Below are 19,260 nucleotides of genomic sequence, written 5' to 3'. Positions count from 1 at the left end.
TATTTTATTTCTTTTTTGGTCCGTGGCTCAGCGAGCCAAACCTCTGTACTTGTGATTAGAAGGTTGCCGGTTCAAGCCTTGTTATTATTATTTCTGTTGTTATTATTATTTATCATCATCATCATGAAATTAAGACGCACCCTGGCTCCCTACAGCTTTTGCTGGTCAGCATATTCCCATGTTTTGTATCTATGACATGTCCCTTAACAAAAGGCATTCACAATAAAACAGTGACTTCAGAAATCGGCGCACCTTGCCGAAAACACAGGTTTTTAATGAGTGTGGTGATGTCATGCACTGAAGACTGTGATTGGTTACAGAAGTGAAACGCAAGCCCCTCCGTTGTTGACCCAGGGACACATCAAACTCAGCAAAATCAGGACGTGCCAGGAGTTATGGATCCTTGCCAAAGAGGGGGCCTAGCTCCTTAATTTATATCACCCCCCCCCCATGTAAACACACCAACACCGCACACACCACCACCAAAAAATAAAAATAAAAAATCACATCGCATTGCTAAAGCTTTTCCATACAACACAACCTGTCAATACACCAGATGACATGTGAACAATATTAACTTTTCATATATGCACTGCACAGTCATGATATGGGTGTATATAATTTAATGCAAATGTGAGGCCGGGGGCGGTGTGACGGCTGATTGGATAACACTGTGGTCCTTGCATCTCGGGGGATGTGGGTTTGATTTCCCCCCTGCCAGTATGTATGTGGTGCCTCTGGGTTTCTCCAGAATTCGTTTTCTGCTGCAGTTCAAAGACAAATAGCACCTTTAATGTGTGCCTTGTGTACCAGTCCCCTACGCTGGACTGCTGTCTGGCCCCAGGCTTATCTCAAGGTTTCTGCCATAGGACAAAGCACTGTATTAGATAAACTTTTATGCAAATTATTTTGCACATACAAAATTATAATTACAGTATTAAACCTTACAGTATTAAACCTTAAAAATAATTTCAGTAATTATTTATATATATATATATATTTGAAACACTGTAAACAGCTAAGCTGATAAAAACAAAGTTAGAAAAAAACCTGACTTGAAGCTTAAATCCCATCCCGAATATGGGAGAAAGCTCTCTACCATGCTTGACTCAAATCAACCTAATGCTTAATACCCTCACCTGAATCAATTTAAATATGATGCACAGTTTAATCACCAGCAGCTCACAAGGGATGCAGATAATTAAATAACAAATTTCCACTGGCATTCATGCACCCACGCGTTACGCAAACCACGCAAAATCAAAATAGGAGTTCAAGAATTGAATGGGCACAATTATCACTCTTTAAAGTGAAATGTTCTTTCCATTGTTCCGACATGGTAGGCAAAAGAGAAGAGCGTGAAGGGTAGGCGGGTCCTTGACAGAAATAGGACAGAGCTCACATGGCTAATCGCCTAGCTAAGGTTTTTAGTCCATCAGCCCTGCTAACGTGGTACCTAAAGCTGCGTGAAACGCTGCGTTTCTCTCAGACAATCACATAACACCGCGGTGTAAATGGTATCCATTGGAAACTTGAATGCAACAGCCCCCACGTTCACTTCAGCGACGGTCGCTGGTCTAAACGCCGACAGGCAGCAGGTGTACAGTGTCACCAAGAAGAACCACATTATCTGACAGCCGTCCAATGCAAACTCCAATGCAGTATCTATCTTTATTCTTACCACTGATGCTAGGAGAATAAATACTGTCTGTCAAACATATCTACATATTTAAGTATAATTGAAAAATAATTGACAAATGGGATGCCAGATATGGATGGATGGATGATAGCAAAGGTGCAGGTTTGGTTTCATTGGTAGGAACCAAATCAGCCCCTAACCCACTACCTCCCTAAACACACATGGTACTCTCACAATATTGTTTGGGACACGTTCCCACCATACAAACCCATACTGTATCTACGCCTTTGGATGATAGAATATCTTAAAGTCACACGGTAGGACTCACACGCACTATAGTAACTTCCAACAACGATAAATTTGACATTATAAACATATGCTTTGTTTTAATTTAAACAAACATTTAACCTGAAGCTGGCAGCAGTGCACTTCATTATGTGCTAGACGGGGAATGCTTGGAAGAATGCGGCCAGTGGTCTCTGATAGCCAGTGTCGGAGAACCACTATGAAAGAATCCAGGAAAAATAATTGAATCCGTCACTTTCCACTGCGGTGTCAATTATTAATTAGTCTAAGGGCGGGAAAAGAATAGAAGCATGTTTGTATGTAAATGCATTGGCAACAGTTAGGAAAGTACATAATGCTCTGGTTATGCTGGGAGATAACAAAGACAATTTGAAATAGTTTGGAAGTGAACTTTCTGGAGGAAAGTGCTCATTTAATTAGGAATTTAATTAAGAATGAAGTCCCATAAGGACTAAACCGTCTTTATGATGGACAATGATAGACAGACAAGCTAGTTGGCTGCTTTAAATAACGTAACATGAGCTAATGTTAAGCGTTCTGCTGCTGGACATTTTCTGAAATTTATAGTGAAGGGAAATTAATTTACGGAATGATTAACTACCCTTCAAGTCTGTTTACACACTGAGTATGAATTTATAGTAATTGATGATGATGATGATGATGATGATGATGATGATGATGATGGTGATGATGATGATCATGATTCATTTTTTTCATGAGGAAAAAAATGTTGTGGTTATAAATGTCTGATATATATACAGGGTAAATTTGACAGATATTCTATCCATGCATCTTCTAGCCATTAAGTCCAGGGACTTGGGGAGTTTGGAGCCTTTCTGGGGAATCCCACAGCACCTGGTTGGGCGTCCCCTTGGACGGGAAGCTGGCGAATTGCAGGGTACACATACACATGCACCAATCACAGAGTACTGAACATTTAGCAATGATGATTGGCTTTGCCACATACTTTTGGTAGGAGGCTGGACTCTTTGAAAGCAAAACAGTATGAACCTATACCCTCCGCAAGGAGAGCAGGGTCCAGACTCCACCCCCCCCCCCCCCAACCCTGGATGTGTGCAGTAACAGTGCCCATCCACTGAGCCACCAAACACGTAAAAGATTATTAATTACAATTATACTCATGTAGCAACCTCCGGTAATGCTGATTGAAGCACAGTGCCACTTTGTACATTTCACTGCATAGCATGTATGTCACAAATAAATGAGCTTGAATCTTGAGTCATCACTTTTCACTGGATTTAAAGCAAAGTTGTAATTCTGTTGTCTTTGCGCAATTAAGTTCAAAGAGCATACAATCTGGGGAAAAAGAAACTGTGCTTTTTAAGATACTGTTTCTATGTTTATAACATCAAATGTAACATGCAAATGTTGGTACAACTAATATTGCAAGTTGTGTTTCTCCTTTGTCGCATTAACACCTTTAGGGCGTACATCTGTCATGTCTCACAAATGGCAGAAATGATAAATAACTTTCATTTCATTCAAATACCAGCATTAAACGGCAATAACAAATGAAAATACCTTCTCAGCTATATATGTCTGTCGCACGTACTGTGCAGATTTTGACTGGTCCAAATTAATTATTAATAAGTTTAGCTGACTGTATGCTATTTGTACATGTAAAACAAAATTTCTAAAAAGTCAGTGCCAAAAGTCAGTGCCAATTTTGGCAAAATCTAATTTTAATTATTGACATTTTTAGTGTAAATAAAATTCCTCACTATATATTTGGTCTTAATCTAGAAAAATCATGGAATGCATCCACTAAGCATTTAACCACTGACCTGTACTGAAAATCAACAAATAGCCGCAAAAGTTCCAATTAGACATCAGCATCCTTCTTGCAATCAGGAAACATTATCCCTCACATAAATGTCAGACTAATTTAGCAAACAGGAGGCTGAATGCAACTGCAGGTCACATGGACGGTCAGTTGAATGGAGACACTAATATGGAAAGGTCATTTTCATTTTTGTTTTAGTTTATTTATTTATTTGTTTGTTAATTTCCAAGCTGACGTCTGACTATCACATCCTCCGTTTGATCTTCAGGGATTTTCCTTACACAACAACTCGAAACATTTACAAAAACAGCATAGCCTAAATGAGAGAAGATTAAAATTTATACTACAGGATGCCTGAGTCCATCATTCAGTAATAATTCAATGTGTAATTTCAATATACTTGGCTAAACCTCCATCCACCTTTTACTGTTTATCCAATAAAGAATGAAAGGTTCTGTCTTACTAAGTAAGAAAAAGCTGGCCATCATTAGTGTTCAGCTATATTTTATTTATTTTATTTTTAAAATAAAAACATAATATTTGAATATAATTAGCTTTCAAAGATCTGTTACTCTGTGAAGACTACAATGGAACAATGAGTTTTATGGACTTTTATTTTGAAATGCTGTTTTTTTTTTTCTCCCAGTACTGCCAATCATTTTGACAGAGACTAAGAAAGCCTTCTGGAAATTAGTTTATTATAATGATCCCTGCACATGCATGTCATGGGATATTTCTGACAAATTTCAAGGAAACTGGAAGAAAATAAACAAGACAGGCATGTAGTATTTACGAGGTAAAGTTACCGCGTTCACAAAGAACATGAAAGAATGGCAGCATTGTGGAAGATGAAAGTGCCTGTTATTCTTCACCGTAATGAACATTTTTTTAAATGATGCAAAAGAAATCTGGAGACTGTGGGCTGTTTGTTAAATCAAAACCAGGATGCTTTATTTTGCTATTCCTCTATTGCAAATATTGATGCTCCCCCTCGTATTTATGCACATCTATATTTAAGATCTGACTGCCAAAAACAATTTGATTTAATATATATTTGTAATATATTCATAATTTTTCGTAAGTGGTGTCTATTTTTCATTTTTATCGTTGTCATGGTCTGTCATGATCAGCAGAGCCTTATTAATTAGGCACGGAGATTTTTTTGCTAGTTAACAAGCAAAAAAACAACAAAACAAAACAAAAAAAAAAAGACTATACATGAGCATCCAGTCTTATTTTTACAAAATATATATTTAAATATTTTTAACTAACGTACAGACCAAGAACAAACTAACTAAAAGAGTTATGTATTCATTCAGCCTGTAACTACTTACCCTGGTCAGCATAGTGGAGAAGCCGGGCCGGGTCAGTCCATCACGGGATGCAGACACACAGACACTCACACGTATGATGACACTCAACGGGCAATTTAGAGGCACCAGCTGTCCTGCCTGCATGTGTTTGGGCATCAAATACCCCAGGAGAACCCGTGTGACATTGGGCACCGTAGCAGAGGCAGGATTCAAACCCGCAACCCTGGAATTATAAGGCCACTGTGCCACCCAAAAAGATATTCCGCTAGCTAAATGTAGCTATGTAGTAGCTAAATTGTTAGTGTCGACACCTGTCCGATTCTACTCTCCGCGTCTCCTCCCCATTGGCCATCCTGTTCTCCTCACTGTCACTTCCTTCAACCTTCGTGTTTTCCTTCGGCTGCTGCATAGCTCAGTGGGTTAAGCATGCGGGTCAGACACTAACCCCGCGGGCTGGAGGGCTGAGGCAGGCTTGAAACCAGCCCCATTTGAGTTTTTGTAGTTTTTTTCTATAGTAATAGCCTCTGTACCCAATTCTCAGTTCCTTCTCATGGTTTGCCCCACTTGTGCATTGGTCTGTGTTGTTAGTGCCTTCGTAATTGTGTAATTATTTTACTCGTGCTTTCATTTCCTAGTGTCAGATTATGTCCTAGTGTGTTTTAAGCTTCTTAGTTAAGTGATTGTTTTTGTTATTAGCTCCACCTGTTGCCAGTATTCCTGCTCCAATACCTGTTAATTGTTCTACCTATTGCCTCCTCTGATTGGTTAATTGATTGAGTTACACCTGCCCCTTGTTTGTCCTGCTTGCCTGTGTTTATTTAAGTACCTGCACCTGCTTGGTCCTCTAGTCAGTCGTTGTTCATGTTGCCGTGTGTGGGAGTTTTTGTACCCTCACCTATTCGCAGTCCTTTTGGTTTTTCTTGGTGTTCTGTTCTTTTAATATACCCCTTTGTTTTGGAACCAGAAGTGGATCGACACATCTTTTTCTGCCTGTTCCATGCCTCACCCTAACATAAATATACAATAATTTGCATTATTTTTTATATAATATAATAGGTTCAATTATGAAAATGGAGACTTTTACATTGTTTAATTTAAGAAGACTATTCATCAGGAGTTTCAATTATCATAGAGTTATTTAAAAAATGAGGTGGATTATTCTGCATTTGTTGGCAGCTGATCAAAGGACACTATTACAACACGGCTTCCAAGGGACAATAGGACGATCTGATCTACATTTATCATGAAGTAATTGTATAGGCCTTCATTGAAGGGGATAGAAATTCTCCTTTGGCCTCAAGAATGAGGGCAAGTCGTTTGCTGAGAATTCTGGGATGCCTCTACTGGCCTGTATTACAAATGGGCGTTAGTGATGTAGAAGTTGCGGTTCGTGTCGTTTTTTTAAAAAAAGGAAGGCCTGGAAATGATTCTTCTCCATTTTCCTAACCTTTGTCACCAAATGATTCATTAGACATCTTCAAGAGCCTAATTATGGACAATTTGCAATTAACAGACAGCACACAAAAGCGCTGTGCTGAGATCAATTGTTATTGGCATCTGAAAAGACTGCCTGAAATTATGCAGAGAGATAATTTTACTTGTGTAACAAAGGCGGCGTCGTACCATCAAACTGTGTAGGTCAGTTGCATGCACAAAAAAATAGAATTAAAAAGTACAGGGAGACAGAAATCGAATTTCAATGTAAACGACCTATTTTTGCAGAGCAAAATTAAATAGGAAAAAGTGAGACAACTGCTTAATTGCTTATGAGAAAATAACAGAAACTGCTCATGTGTGGACGCGTTCCTCAATAATATTGTAGTATTGTACCTGATTCCTCTTAGGGTGAACAGTCGGATAACTCCTTTATCTTCTATAAAAAACGAAGGATAAAGAAACACGAAAAAACATCCTTCAGAGCAGAAATGCAGTGTTTCAGCCCTTAGTGTATTTTCAAAATGGACATGTAAGTAATAATAAGGATAAGGAACTCATGATCAACCAAAGGCTCTTGAGTACAGGGACACAGCAAACAGATTTCTTTGTGTTTATTTTTTATTTTGCCATTCTAGTTAGTTTTTTTTTTTGAGAATATGGCATCTCATTGTAGTAGAGTTCCTCAGCTATCCTGTACAGATGGTTTTCTAATCAACATTCACATGACCAGTTATATTCAATATACAAATACTGAAATACAAAATTACATCTTTTGTATCTAATTGTATACCATCGACACAGCCACTTGTTGATGTTGGATGTGAATGCGTGGCACATTTTCATTCATGTTACATCAATGCTAAGCTCTACTCTATAAATTTTATTTTTTTGTCGGAAATTTTTCTGTAGATCATTGCAATATGTTTCACAATGGATACACGTATATGGGAGAAAGTGGCAGGATCTCTGCTATGACTAGTCATAAAACACACAGCAGTAACTAGCAGATAATGCAGTCTGCAATTTAACATTTGATGACTGAGTGGATTGCGAACATCTCATGTTATGAGTATTTTAAAAATCTACTATCATTTATCTCACACTGCAACATTTGTGGTCAAGGTACACAGCCATGATTTCCTTCAACTGCATTGTTTTGGCTTATGCAGTAATCTTTGCCTTTGTACTATTATTGGACATGTTATGTGTTGTAAAGATTTTATACATTGAAAAATCAGAAAAGCGACAAACGACAACGACAATAATAATATTAATAATAATAATAATAATAATAATAATGTCGTTGAAAAATTGGAGGGAAATATCATTCAATGAAATGCTTCAAATGCAGCTGCAGGTTCGGGATTTTGGCTCCCACCTCTATGAATCCTTGCCAAACCAGAGGCAGTAGGTCAGAGGGTAACTTCTGAACTGATTTCTGCCAGATGGTTCAGCCACCTGTTGTTGTCTAATGATGGTGCTGACTCTCCTGTTGGTTTTAACAAATAGCACATTCTACAAGCTTAAAGAAGAGAACCCTGGTAATTGCAGAGACTTACCAGAAACACCGCGATTTGTTTAGGTGATTAACAGCAAATCGTATCTTAACGGCATGCCAATATGATTACTGCCAATAATGCTTGCAGCACCCAACTATTGAATAATAATTTCAAAGTGTGTTTTTTTTGTTCAAAAGCATAATCAGAGATACAGCCTTGTGACACACAGACAGAGACACAGACACACACCCATGTTTGTATTCATACCTTTGAGGGGACTCTCCATTCATTTCTAAGGGAGAAACCTTAATCCCAACAATGACAACCTTAACCCCGACCCAGCCCTAACCGTAACCATGAGTAACCAAACTAAACAAAAGGCTTTTGGCATTTTTAGTTTGTTGATTGCATTCACAGATTTTTATAAAATTCAGTCTCCTCTTGTGGGAACCAGAAGCATGGTCACAAAGTCAAAACAAGAATTTTTTTATTTTTTTTGGTCCCCACAATGTAATATACTGTATCCACACACACACACACACACATATCATAATATGTAAAATATCCAAATTTAGAGACCAGGACAACTCGATTTAAAAATCAACTGAAATTTGACAGTATATTTATATAACATCTCACACGCAGTCCAGCACATATTAGCAGCAAATTTCCTTAAAAAGTCCATCATGTTACTGCATGAAATGTGATCCTTGATTTACTGATGTGTTACTGTAGCTTTGTTCTGCCTACAAAAGCATATTAATGCAATTATTGTAATACTTTTCTTCAGTGTTATTCAGAGGTTGACAATTCAGGTCCAAAAAGTAAAAATCCAGGCCAAGATTGTGACTGTGATTCTTTAGCTGGTTGGTTGACACAAAATCTTGGTCTGGATTTGTACTTTCTGGACCTGAACTGTCCACCTCTGCTGATATTCTTGACCCTCATTGTCTATACAGCACGTCCTCTTTGTTCATTTGAAAAGTTTTAATAATTATCCACATTTCTATAACCTCGGTTGTCATTTTCAGGACTCAGAACATCTTGTGCATTAATAATAAAATGATATCGTTGTACATTAATAATAAAATGACATCATTTTTTCCCCTTTTAAACTAGCTCAAATGTTAAAACCACGTTAAATAAAGAGCCTTTAGCAGCAGAGTGTCCACTGAGCAGAACGAGATGCATTTATGCAAATAAAGGAACGCCAGCGAGGACAAAGCATGCGTCAGGATCACGCTGTTGGACCCCATCCTTGTTAAAATGTTTGTAATCCAGACACTGCAATGCAAACGAGGGGTTAGTCAGTAGCACGTGGTACCGGGGAGCTGAGAAAATGCCGGGTGTCAGAAGGGGGATGACGTCGTGGGAAATTAACGATGATGCGTTAAGGCGTCACGGAAACCGACACGGAAAGCCACGTGCCGTCGGGCTCACGCGTCAATTAAAATGATCAGCTGCTCGTCATTCTGTTTCTATGGATACATCCCTGATCAATGGTGGCAGCAAGGTATACAGTATACTGGTATTCCCAAACTTGAGAATGAAATCCGGGGCATAAAGGTGATTGGCAGGAACATACGTAGCTACACAGTAAAATAACAGGTTCGACCCCTCCACTGAGGGTAGTCAGCCCCCCCTTGGAATTTAATTCTGGCTATGGGCCTGGTGATAGGGCTAACATATATATATATTTTTCTTTTTGCAATACATGAAGGTGACCAAAGGGTGGCGCTCTGTTTCAGTGGGGAGCACCACGGCCTTACATTTCCACCGGCTGTGCCTTAGAATCTCACCCCTGAATCTCTGCATGTTTTAATATGTTTCGCACAAGTACTGTGATTTCCTGTTAAATTTGAGGTTTATGTAAATGGGTGTATAAATTGCCCGTGGAGTACGATTGTGAGCCTGTGCACTGTGATGTACTGACACTCTGTCCAGGGCGTCCTCTGCCTCATGCCCTCCGCTTTGCGGCTCACCGTAACCCCGTACGGGATAAACGATTATTGAAAATAGATGGACGAACGGAAGTGACCTTTAACAGAACAGCTTGTGCATGTCACTGGAACACTGAACACTCTTACGCATTTACTCCCCAACCTTTTGACCTCGTTATTGATGTCCAGCAATTAAAAAGAAAAAAAAGGGAGAATAAACCCTGTCTTGTCACGGATGATAATCTACGTTTGCTACACTTACAGTACCAACATCATGTGTTGTCAGTCCACTAGTGCCACTTTATACTGATTACATTCGGCAGTCATTCAGCTCCTGTTTGAAAATCACATTAATGGTTTCCAGCAAGGTACATTCAGCCTGGCTGTGGAATTATATATCAAAAACATAAGGTCATGTAAAAAGAGCAGAAATGGCGGACATCCAGTGAAACATTGCATTGCATTGAGTCTCTTTTCTCCTGAACGCAGAAAAAATCCCGGGCAGGTCTCTGCCATCTGTGACTGCTCTCTGAGATGATGCTAATTTAAATTAACTCTTGCCTAGAATCTCAGGCTAATCTCCCACAGGCATATATAATCACTTCTAATGCATCCATTAAATTTGTGTAAGTCCGTGCATAAATGCAGAGTAATCCTTCAAAAAAAGGTGCTTTATGCTTTAATCCCATTTGTTTTGGGACGAATCATTCACCCGAATAATATATATTATTGTTTTTAATAATTGCTCTGTAGCAATATAAATGTCAGTTAAATTTCTATATATTCTTAAAAAATATATATAGGCATTTATTTTTTTTTGCACTGTGGTAATGCAAAGTGTGCACCTTTATTGTATGAATATTTTCAGTCATAATCCATTATTCCAAACTGCTCAATGTAGATAGATTAAGGGGTGGGTGTAACTTACAGTATAACAGTACATAGAGCAACGTACTTTTGTAGGATGTTGTTGATATTTAGCTATTTTTTAATGCAATAAAATAGGTAACAGTTTGTATTTGCAGCATTACTTAGTGGTACCTTGCACCGTGATTTAAAAAGTTTCGGAGGGTCTCCCCGAAGAGACGGGGCTGGGGAATTTAAAATTGATCTGATTGAGAATTCAGAATCTCTGATATCAGACTGACCACCCAGCGCACAAATAATTATTGTAAGAGAGAATATTACATCATGCACAAGCAATCTCTTTTGGGACGACTGTACACCAACCAGCTATTGATCTACTGAAAACGAGAAGAGAAGGGAGATGATGTTCTTATGATGTTCTTCGGTTTTAATGCTGCATTATAATAACGGTATCAAAAACAGTCACTCCCATGACACACAGCTTGAAGTTACAAGCTAATGCTGCAGCCCAGTGCTGTCCTTCATAAAAGGTTCATCTGAGGGTGACACATCCTAACATGAGACATATACTGCAAGTGGCTTTTTACCGTAAATAGATCTGTGACTTTTTTCAGACTTCTGCGCCTTTAAGTTGAATGTTGGGTCACTAGTTAGGAAGTGGTGGAAAGACCACCATGGGCAATTAGGTGAGGCACATTAATCGGAAAAATCTTTAATTGGTTAATTAAAAAATACTTATTATGCTTCACCGATTTCCCTCTACGATACGTAAGACCTAATGCCTGGGGAGATCTTGATCTGTGCTTGTATTGTGTAATTGCCAAGATAGTTCCCAGAAACTGCCGTTTTAAAATAAATACTTTATGTTTCCAGCATTGTCTCAAGAAGCTCCCTGCAACACTGACCCTCATGTTTAATTTTAAAAGTAGCTTTATGTCGACTCAACTTTTGCCATCGGAGTATAGCATGGATGCCTTCCTTGTTTTCCTTATTTTTCTGATTTTTGCGATATTTTTAACGATGAACTGAAAAACCGATGAGCAGAGCCTTTGACGCTCTCGTACATAAGGCAGCAGCTGCGGAACCACTGTCCTTCGTGCACCCACGCATCAAAGCTGAAGCTTCCCACAGAACCTAGGTTGCAGAGGTAAAGGAGATGGCGTCCAGTTCTGAGACGATTAGAGAAAAACCGACGACGGACCTACAATCTGTCCAACAGAGGGGATAGCGCTGTCCAAGAGACATGAGGAATACACATGCTATACAGACGCTCCCCAGTTTACGATGGTCCGTGTTACGATATTTCAACTTTACGATGGGTGTGATTATTCAATACGTTACATGGGATATTCAACAATTTATTATAAAATAGACTCTGTGTTAATGATTTTGCCCAACTGTAGGCTAATGTAAGTGTTCTAAGCATATTTAAGGTAGGCTAGGATAGGCTATGATGTTGGTTAGGTTAGGTGTACTGTATTAAAATGCAATTTCACCTTCTAATAGGTTTGATGGACCTTAACCCCATCATAACCTAGGGATTTATGCCATGTAAGCACAGGTTTGTCCCCAACATTTTTCAGCATTACTTCTCGAAGGGAGCATTCGCAAGCCATGTGAGGGACACGGACACGTTAGTATGGATGACGCAGTGCCCAGATAGGTGATGAACCGTTCCCACAGTAACAAACCATGGATTAAAATAGACCAAATGGGTCTGAGGAACATGAAGCGGAAGGGCCATCAGGACGATAACGGCGATAAGGAGTAGCGAAGATAAAGAGACAGCTCAGTGAGGACAAACATCAGCAGAACATCTTGATGGAGGAGTGCAGAGGCATGAGGACCATCACTAGCTACAAAGAGGATGGTAATCTGGACTTGGACAGGGTTCAGGAGTACTAAAAGCAGAAAAATTGCTGGAGCGAAACAAAAACAATCTCTGTGGAAAAGACCACTGAAGCACAATATTCTCCTGGGATTTCTCTCCAAGAAAGATAATACAGGTGCAATAAAATATGTAAACAAAGAGGAGTTTTTATATAATTGTTTCTGAGTAATGAGCAGTCTGATATGGATGACTAAATCAGCCTTTTAACTATTTGAAGGGGTTTTTTGAGATGAAGAGATTTTTTTTTTTTTTTTTTTTATGAAAATAAGTATTTATTTTTGCATTAACCCGAGCAATACTGTGGTTGTGAACTGGTGAGAAGTGAAGGAAGAACATGGGGCTGACTATTTAGCACTAGTTTAATCTCTGTTTATGTCACAGTGAATGAAAGTCGGCCAGCTGAGATCACAGTAATTATCCTGTTAGGTGTAAATAGGGTCAGCGGCGTACTTTGTGGTGTTCTCTGTAGGGAAACGGTTGTGTGTTGGGTTATGTCGTGGGCTTGTGTGATGCTGGATTTTCCTTTGGTCTATGTCAGATTTTTATTCATTATTTAGAGGGGGTGAAACCCTGTTTTTTGTCTCCTTTTTTGTAAAATATTTGGGTGTCTTAGCCTGTAATCGTGTTTTTACGACAAACCTCCGCCTCTCAACCTAATTCTGATTTTCACTGCCCCCTCATAGGCATCAAAAATCCCTCAAATTGGTCATTTAAATATTAAGCGATCGACATGGAAATAGAAGCAGTGTATCTGCGTCTTTTTAAAAGTGATGTTCTCATCTTTGTCTCGTGGAATCGGAGAGCTAAAAAAAAAAAAAACTAAAATTATTTACACCCCTGAAATCTTTGATCAACTTTAGCTTTGATCAGAGAGAGAACATTCTACTTGTGCAGACATAAGCCTCTGTTTGAAGGGTGCAGATCTAGCTAACCGGAACCTTTGCATAGGAACACCTTCAAACCAGTGCTTGAAGCAAGATTTTGGACTTTGGATTATTATGAAATTTATCGAGAAGGTGTTCTCAAGTTAAGTTACAAAAAAAAGCACCCAAAATTATTTTAACGTTTATCATCTTGAGGGAGACATCAATTACGTGATGTTTAGTTATGCTTAAGTAGAGGCTCAGCTTTTGAGTGACGACAAATTTATGAACTCTAAGCCCAATACGTTTAAAATGACTAAACGACCACTCTAAAATGTGGAATTGATGTTACCGACGTTTTAGGCTTCGCCGCTAGAGCGCAGATAACTATTAAAATGGAACTATCATCTATAAATTCAATGCTCTGCTTTTTGGCTTCACTTTGTGTTTATTACATGTCACCATAAGAATTCAGCTCTTAAAATGTTTTATTTTATGAGCCTTTTCAGTTTGTATCTTCTATATATGGATTTTTCTTTGAGGCCTGGTGACTGAGACCTGCACATTTGACTGGAAGACACCAAGTCTGGGGGTTATGCTTTGACTGAAAACCTAAAAGTGACGAGTCGAGATTGATTTGGGCTCTGAAAGACAGAGATGGGCTTTCATTGCATCTGAGAAACATTTGAGACTGAATGTGAGAGTAGAAAAGACTCATGGGAATAATATTCTGAGGGCAGAACGAAAAAATGATTTGTTCAGAGAGATAACAAATCAGATTGTTGAGCAGGTGAGTCCAAGCAACTAGAAGAGGCAGGACCAACCAATCAGATGGCTTGGTCCCCCTTCCTCTAGTGGCTTGAACCCATCTCTTCCACAATTTGATTCTGAAGCAATCATTTTTTGTTCTGCCCTCAGAACATTTTTGTGCAAGTAAAACTCCCACAAGCGTAGAAAAGCGGGTATTAATTTTAAAATGCCATCTGAAGCTATCTCACTTCAGAGAACCACCAGAGTAAAATTAGAACCTGAGGTTTACTCAGAATACTGATGTGCTTTTAGCCATTGAGTGTAATCATCAAGTTTACAGTGATTTTGATAACCCGATTTTTCAGCTATTTCGCTCCGACTGAAGCTCAATTTCTGATTTTCGGAAGAATTTCTGCCCTGATTAGCATTACTTGCTATATTAATGAATGACATCTGAGTCAGACCAACTGCTTTCTGAGAGGAGGGTAGCCTGTTGCATAGACCTTAAACCAGTTCAGAGACATTTCTGCTGTTCTGGTTAATAACAAATACTCATCAATGTCCTCAGCCTAAAAACAACGACAGTTGAAATGTTCAAATGCTTGCATATGTTTCAATGTCATATAAATTATTTAACAGGAATCATTAGGGCAGTTGCTAAAACTGGTAGTGTTGTATTATGCATTGTTGAACAGCTGCTGGTGTTGAATGTTAGATTCTTCTAAGGTTGAACCATCATTAGAGCAAACAGCACGAAGGAAGTGAATTAAATAGAATTTCTGATGCAGAGGAACTAATTCGCCGGGGTTAGAGTCCAATCGGAAAGTTTTACACAGGGTTTTCACTGGACTTGCGTTGCTGATTATATATTACTTTATTCCAATAATCCCAAATTATCACATGGTGAAAAAAACTTTTTCTTTTTAAATCCAGCTTCCAAAAATCAAACTTTTTTATTTATTTTTTTTTAAACCCAGCTTCCATTTATCACCTTAAGGACTGAGAGCGAGTATGATTGCATGTCATTTATTAAATATGGTGGTAATAACTGCAACAAACTCCCCAAAGGGGAAGAAAATAGTAACAACAAACCACAGCCAGAAGTCAAACAGGGAAAAAAATAGCTTATCAAGCTTTTTGTTACCAAGTCATCTGGGTGTATTATATAAATATACTAGCAGCAGGTAGCACTGTGATTAATGACACTTCAAGCAGAAGTTTGCCTGTTGCTGCACACTTAGGCTATAAAAATTTCTTCAGCAATGTGGTCATCAGTTTAACTGAGCAATATGTTAAGTAAGTTTGCACAGAAGCAACATAATAATAAAAGCCATGAATGTTAATGTGGACAGACTTTGGATAGTATCAAATGCGTAATTATTCAGCAGATGTTTTAAAATGCCTTCCAAATTGTAAAATGATTGACTGACTGATCTCTGGTGAAATTTAATTCTGCCTCATAGTGAACCCCCCAATAAATTCCGACTCCAGTTTTGTTTAGAGTAGAAAGATGCTCTGAACTTCACCTCACTCATCCATTAAACATGGAGTAGGGTTTATATATGGCATGGGCATTAGACCACTGGTGATTGTTGATCACAGAGAACATGGATCATTATATGCGCCTGAAGGAACTGGAACAGACCAGCTTTCAGCTTTCCTTGACGCTAGGCTAGCAATAACAGGCATTTACTCAGTGCCGATAATCTGTCTTGGAACGACAGGTTGTGTGCCGCGTAAATTGTGCTTGTTTTCTGTGTTACATCAGCCCTTCAATAATTTATCACAAGTTCATATAAACGCAATGCAGAGTGACCAGTGCCAGTTAACTCTACTGGGGGGACTGGAAATACCCTCAGCTCACAGCTGCCACTGGAATGACATGCTACTTTAGATCACACTGGATTAAAAAAAAAAAAACATGTTCTGCTTGAAATATTGTGGAATGCATTTGAGCTCAACTTAATGTACCCAACAGGGAGCAATCTGTTTTCATTGTGTTCCAGAACTGAGAGTTTGTAGCAGACAGACCATCACGCAGAAGCCATAGTGTTATACTTAATGTATTAATGCACATTACGTATTTCAGAAGTTGAATGATTACTCTCAAATACCCTTTTAAAATATGGCCTGACAGTTTTTGAGACGTGTGTTGGTTTTGCTCAAAAAAAAACATGATGCTTGTTGAAAAGCATTAACTACAAAATAGGCAAATAAATGATTGGGCACCAAAACCAGTACTGATTGCTGCACTTAATTGGAATCTTCATGGGTGCAGGGTGTCAAACTCCTTCAAGGTGGCTACGATCATCTCAGTTTCCAAAAGCAACAAGATTGCCGGACTAAAGAACTACAGCTCAGCTGCTCTGACCTCAGAAATTATGAAGACTTCTGAATGCCTCATGCTCATGTCCATCTCAGACCCCCTCCTTGACTTCTGCAGTTTGCATACAGAGCAAATCACACATGCCAGGGTCCTGTTTGTGGACTTCAGTTCAACCTTCATTAATGCTGTCCTGTTGGTTCTCTTCAGCAAGCTGACTGAGCTGACAGTCTGACTCGTTGGCCATCGGTACAGTATCCCCCAGGGCTGTGCTGTCTCACCTCTCCTGTTTTTACTGTACACAAATGATTGTGCCTCTGCAGACAAGTCCATCAAAATCTTCAAGTTTGCAGATGACACAATGGTAGTGGCATTCATCTCCAATAACGATGAGACCTGCTATTGCAGAGAAGTGGCCCAACTTGCTACACGGTGTGTAAGAACTCAATGTGGTCAAGGCAGTGGAGAGTCGACCAATCCCCTGCCAGCCATCCCTTGGATATTAATGGCCAGCCCGTTTCATTGGTCAAGACAATCAGATGCCCGGGGGACCTCCATCACCAAGACGTTGAAGTGGGACATGCCGGTCACCTCCATCACTAAGACGTTGAAGTGGGACATGCCGGTCACCTCCATCACCAAGACGTCGAAGTGGGACATGCCGATCACCTCCATCACGAAGACGTTGAAGTGCGACATGCCGGTCACCTCCGTCACCAAGACGTTGAAGTGGGACATGCCGGTCACCTCCATCACGAAGACGTTGAAGTGGGACATGCCGGTCACCTCCATCACGAAGACGTTGAAGTGCGACATGCCGGTCACCTCCGTCACCAAGACGTTGAAGTGGGACATGCCGGTCACCTCCATCACCAAGACGTTGAAGTGGGACATGCCGGTCACCTCCATCACCAAGACGTTGAAGTGGGACATGCCGGTCACCTCCATCACCAAGACGTTGAAGTGGGACATGCCGGTCACCTCCGTCACTAAGACGTTGAAGTGGGACATGCCGGTCACCTCCATCACCAAGACGTTGAAGTGGGACATGCCGGTCACCTCCGTCACCAAGACGTTGAAGTGGGACATGCCGGTCACCTCCATCACCAAGACGTTGAAGTGGGACATGCCGGTCACCTCCGTCACTAAGACGTTGAAGTGGGACATGCCGGTCACCTCCATCACCAAGACGTTGAAGTGGGACATGCCGGTCACCTCCATCACCAAGACGTTGAAGTGGGACATGCCGGTCACCTCCATCACTAAGACGTTGAAGTGGGACATGCCGGTCACCTCCGTCAGCAAGACGTTGAAGTGGGACATGCCGGTCACCTCCGTCACTAAGACGTTGAAGTGGGACATGCCGGTCACCTCCGTCACCAAGACGTTGAAGTGGGACATGCCGGTCACCTCTGTCACCAAGACGTTGAAGTGGGACATGCCGGTCACCTCCATCACCAAGACGTTGAAGTGGGACATGCCAGTCACCTCCATCACCAATAAAGTCCAGATAAGTATTTTCTTCCTACGCCGACTCAAAAAGCTCAACATCTGCCAAGGCACCCTACTAAACTTCTACTCCACCATCACTGAGAGCGCAGTGATGTCCTCCATCATCCACCCTCTCCAAGACCAGGTAACATCATGCGGTCCGCTCAGCCCAGATAATCATACGCTGTCAGCTGACAGCACCAGAAGACCTGATTCACTGCCAGGGCCAAGAGGAGAGAGGGGAAGATTGCTGCTGATCCCACCCACCCAGCCAGTCACCTCTTCACCAAACTACCATCACGGAGAAGATTTGAGTGCATCATGACCCAGACCTCACAATATCTCCATAGCTTCCTCCCTGTTTTTCAGGCTCCTAAATAAACTCGCCTAGTACCTCAGCAACCCGTGACTCAGGTACAACACCCAGGGATGATTCTCCTCATTTCTGACATCTACTCTTCATAGTATACATGCAATATACTTTCAATCCATGCCGAAATGGTTTTCGCACTAGTTCTAATGTTAACTTTCTGTCTTCAGACACCTTACTCTGTATTAATCTGTATTCTCCTAATCGTATTCCTATTTTTTGCACATAGTGGTCTGTGAAGTGCTTCCACTGTATGTTTTATCATTTTTATCCAATACTTCTTGCCTGGCACTGGATCACAAACAATCCTGGTATGCTCGCACATACTGGAAGTAAAGTGACTTATGACTCTAATAAGCACTTGGAAGATGAATGGATATTTAATGGAAATAATTATATGTCAAATTATGTTCATTAATGAGATACTTAGGCATATATATTTAACAATACTGTTTTTGGCAGCAGTTGGTTTTTGGAGAAATATTTTGCAGTTTCAGCATCAGGAGTCTTGGTCTGGGCATCCTGCTAGAATTTCTTATATTAAGATTCCAGGGCTGAATTGGTCCAATAAAGTGATAAAAGCAGAAATTTAAGAAAATCACTGTTTAACTTAAGCTATAATATATTCAAGAGCTCATAGCTCGAGTTTACAAAAAGCAGAGTAAAATTCAAGCAATGTTCAGCCCTAAGTCATGTAGACAAAAAAATAAATTAAATAGTCTTCTGGCTTCTGTTGGCAGTGGCAGTGAATACCTGGTGTTTAATAT

Source organism: Paramormyrops kingsleyae, chromosome 25 (assembly GCF_048594095.1).
Source record: "Paramormyrops kingsleyae isolate MSU_618 chromosome 25, PKINGS_0.4, whole genome shotgun sequence".
In the NCBI taxonomy this organism is placed as follows: Eukaryota; Metazoa; Chordata; class Actinopteri; order Osteoglossiformes; family Mormyridae; genus Paramormyrops; species Paramormyrops kingsleyae.
This window is presented reverse-complemented; position numbering follows the sequence as displayed.